Genomic DNA, 4,653 nt, shown 5'->3' on the forward strand with positions numbered 1-4,653 from the left:
GAACACTTCTGACGTGCTGATGGTAGGGACCTACACAATATATATTATACGCATGACAGTTGGGCTGTCTAGGGTGTGCGAACTCCACAATATGACAAACATCCAGGTCTCGTAAAGGTTCAAGGTACAACTTGCAGACCTGAAAATATGACAATCCAGATCAGAATAATGTTATTATGTTTTTGTCATTATTCTACTAGAAAACAGATACCGACGTCGGTGACTAGCAAGGCGTAACATTTGTGGCGTGTCATGGAGCGAAACATCCAAGGGAGGGGAGGGATGATAACGAATTCCATTTACAAAATTTTAACTCATTCTGGCTTTCGACAAAAAAAAAAAAAAATGTCTCATAATGTAACTTTTTGATGCTTTGACATTTTACGTGGAATCTCTTTCGTGAGGTATGAGAAAAGCCCAGTAGGGATGTGGGCGTGAAAAACGGCCCCAGATGCGTGAGACTGACACCTATATAGGGCGTGAGAATGGCTTGTCTGCAAGAATGAAGCGACGTGATTCTTTACAATCTTGACAGCCGCACCAAGGCTTCAAGCTGCGTTTCATGATTTAAACCTCCGGAACAAAACTCACGCATATATTGCAAAGTAAATTCAACTTAATTTTCCTAATTCACATACTATATTCAAGACTTGATCTGTCTAAGGAATAGCTTCACTGGTTATGAAATCGATGATTTATTCAACCCCCCAAAAAAGTGTTCTGCACGCTGTTCAGTTGTTTTACCACATTAGTCATCTTTACTACGCAGCGAAACAATTATACTCTCATCTTTCGTTTATACATGTATGTGATATATTGCTTTGTTTATAGCTTTTTAATAAGAAATTGATAACTTATGTTAAAAAACAAAAAAACAAATGATGAATCTGGGGACATCAATATATACTTTTCCCTTTAAAAACTCGGAGTTTGATTGGGGTGTACAGAGTTGACTAATTTTATGAATAGTTTATGCTTTAAGGGGTGTTTCATTAAGCTGTTCTTAAAGTTACGAACTATCAAGAACGACTGGTGATCAGTTCTGATGTGCTTTCATTTCAGTAATTCAGCACAAGAACTGGTCACCAGTCGTTCTTAAGTCGTTCGTAACTTTAAGAACAGCTTAATGAAACACCCACCTGGACTGCACTTATAGCTTAAAATGTTTAACAAGATGGTATGTATGCCCTGGCTCCTTTGCGGCACTGCTGCAGAACGACTTTTTTTTGTCATGTTCACCGATCTATATGAGAAAACGTCAAGATGATTTGCAGGATCTTACAGGACTTGGTGTTATCTTCTTCCATTGAAAGCGCAGTTCTCCTACAACATGAAATAAAATGTTATCTCTCAAAGACATATTTTAAAGCACAGGTTGCTGAGCTCCATTCCTCCTGCATGTAATCGCAGAATAAGGGCCACGTCTAAAAGTGTAGGCACAGATCATGCAGAATATAGACACGCAGATTTCAATTTTCAATTTCAATTTCAATTTATTTTCGTATTTCTCGATGGAAAATACATGGTATATAACAAAATATAATACAGAATGTCCAGCTTGGATATATACATGAAGAAATAGGAATACAAAAGTAATACATAACGGTCGATGTGTCATTTTCAATCAAAGTAAAAGATGCGAAGAGAAATACGATGGAACCTATTATACTAAAAAGCAAATCTTGTTGAGTGTAGGTCCCAACAAAAGCCTAGTAAGGGGAACAGGATGAGGAGCACGGGTACAATTAAGACCAAAAGTAATGATAAACAAAAGAGAATGACTATTACTCGGGGCTCAGAAGATTCTTCTCACATGCATTTATGTGTGTGATAAAATGAGAACAAGTAACCACATGCTGCACACTATAGCAGTTGCTCTCATAGCAATTTAGACATGGGAGTGATAATGACGTGAATACTTAAGTACTATTAGGGTTTAAACATTCCGGCTTCCATAGACACGGGGAAAGATTAAAAAAATGGAGAACATGAATCAATTGCAATTCCTATATGTGATATACCAGCCAGCTGCAATGATGCATAAAAGAGAGGAAAGAAAGAAAGGAGGGGAAACTATGCGACACGACCATGGTCTTACTAGAAGTGGAAGGAAAAACACCGATGGGAAGGAATTTGAGAGAGCATGCAACTAAAATGTATATGCATGAGTCTGTTCACATGGCAACAACCGAGTAGTATAACAGAGCAGCCATCAGCATAATAAAAAGGAATTTTAGTGCACTTGTGTGTTGTAGCTATTCAATACATGCTGTCTGAGTTTACGCTTAAAGGATGATAATGACAAGCAGCTTTTAACCTCTGTTGGGAGATCATTCCAATATTTAGGACCTGTATACATAGATGAATGGGGAGAGAGAAAATGTATTCTATTTCTGTGCAAACAGTACACAGTATACATACCGGCATTCTGCAGTACTCCATCAAGCATGATAATTGTACATTGACGATATGTAATTTCAATGTTTTTTTCCTCTAAAAACCTTTGTCCTGACACTGTTCTTGTATACAATACAACACTCCTTATTCTTGTTTATACACCAGGGTTAACAATTTGCGTATAGTCAAAGTAGATGTATGCCGTGAAAAACACCTTTTTCTGCTAATCCACTAGAGCGAGGCGTATAAGACTCGTAAAAATGGTGGTTAGTGGTGGTGCCTGGGGAAAAGGGGGAAGATGACATAGGAAGAGATGATAAGAGATGAATGAGGAGTGAATGAAAAAGAGTTTGGTCCGCTTTTAGTACAATAAATGCCACTTCTGCGGTTTGACGTGTTTCTGCTTTCATTTTTTTAAAAATGTCTTTATTACAAACAACATTGAATTTAATATGGACAATTATATAAATTGTATACTTAGAATCATTTCCTAGAGCGGGAGAGAAAAAGAGAGAGGGGGAGGGAGAGGGGGAGAGATGGGGAGAGATATAGGTGTAGGGACTACATTATGTGTTGGCTGAGTGAGTAGAGCGGCTGCCCTCACAATCGGGAGGTCGTGGGTTCAAACCCCGGCCGCGTCATACCAAAAGACGTTAAAAGATGGGAGTTGCTGCTACCTTGTTTGCCGTTCAACAGTTGAAAAGGTTAGAGCAACGTCGATCTGGCGCTGCTCAGTGGCTGCCGGGCCCACGATCAATTGGGCAAAAAGAATTTCCATTCTCGGACAATAAAATTTGGAGTTTGTATCCAAACAATTATTATTATTATTATTATTATTATTATTATTATTATTATTATTATTATTATTATTATTATTATTATCATTATTATAATTATCATGAACATGGTATTATACATAATAGCTTGTGCACTTATGAACAGGTATACAAATTCCTGTATGACCTAAACCAAAATTATTGAAATGCGAAAAGACTTGTAGAGAAACCCATCACTTGCCCGCACGTGTGTCCACACTCGTGAATTCCTCATCTACGTGATTCATAGACTTTCCCTCCATAGGTTTGTGTGAAATTTTGGTACACATTAATTTTGACTCGTAATTGGCACAGAAGGGGTTGTTTTATCTACCATGCAGCGTATACTGTCCTTGTTTTATGCGCAGGCTCTTGGGGTGGGAACATTGCGTATACTGTCCTTGTTTTATGCGCAGGCTCTTGGGGTGGGAACATTGCTATATAAGAAATAAATCCTACCTGTATAGACCAACACTAAAATAATTGCTATGCAATATTGAAATAAGGTGACCTTATGAACAGAAGTATCACAGGAAGAGGAATAGGCTTTAAACGTAAGGAACCAGGTAACCAAGCATAAGGGCGCTCAATCAATCAATCAATCATAGCTCTTTATAAGATAGGGTCCTGCATTGATTTAGTCTGCAAGGTTTGTACACACTATCGTTTGTGATTTAATCCCAACTGCTGATCTATAAATTAACAAACATTTCGGGAAAAAAGAACCAGTGGGACTCGAACCTGTCATCTACGGCAGTGACACGATGAATATGGAACAAATGCCCAGGCTCCGAAATTCCGACACTGTTATGTTAAGTGGTCCAAGGTGGACAAGGCATATTAAATGAAAGAAAGATTGTTATTCAGAGGGGTGAAGGTTCAAGTGCGAGTTTCTTCACTTCGTCTCTGTCAGTAGATGTCGGGTTCGAGTCCCACTGGTTCCTTTTTTCCGAAATGCTTGTTAATTTGCAGATCAACAATTGCGATCTTAGCAAATCTAAGTTGTATAGGGAGACGAAGTGAAGAAACTCACACCTGAATTTTAATTGTTGTTCGTCTTAGACGAACAGCTTATACTTCTTTTTTTTTCTCTCGCTTTTTCTGGGGAGAGGTTGAAAACTTCAATATTTGGGGGAATGAGCAAGCAAGTGAGCTCAGCGACTGGGGAGGGGGATTTAATTCATTGTGTCTGTGGCATATAGTTTCAAAGAAAACGGTGTCCATCTATTTCACAGATGAAATGCAAAAAGCTGGATCGCGCATGAGGAAGGGCTTGTGGTGGGACTCGAACCCACACGTATTGGACGACTCTCAATTATTCTTCCTATTGAATTACACAAAGTATCCCCATTGCCAAGCCAGCACTATGCACTTGAACGTTCTCCCATTTATAAGTAGTGATAATTTTAGTCTTAAATCACTGTACACATTTCGTTACTAT

This window comes from Diadema antillarum, unplaced genomic scaffold, assembly GCF_040938485.1.
Source record: "Diadema antillarum isolate AM-2024a unplaced genomic scaffold, OU_Dant_1.0 scf00000001, whole genome shotgun sequence".
In the NCBI taxonomy this organism is placed as follows: Eukaryota; Metazoa; Echinodermata; class Echinoidea; order Diadematoida; family Diadematidae; genus Diadema; species Diadema antillarum.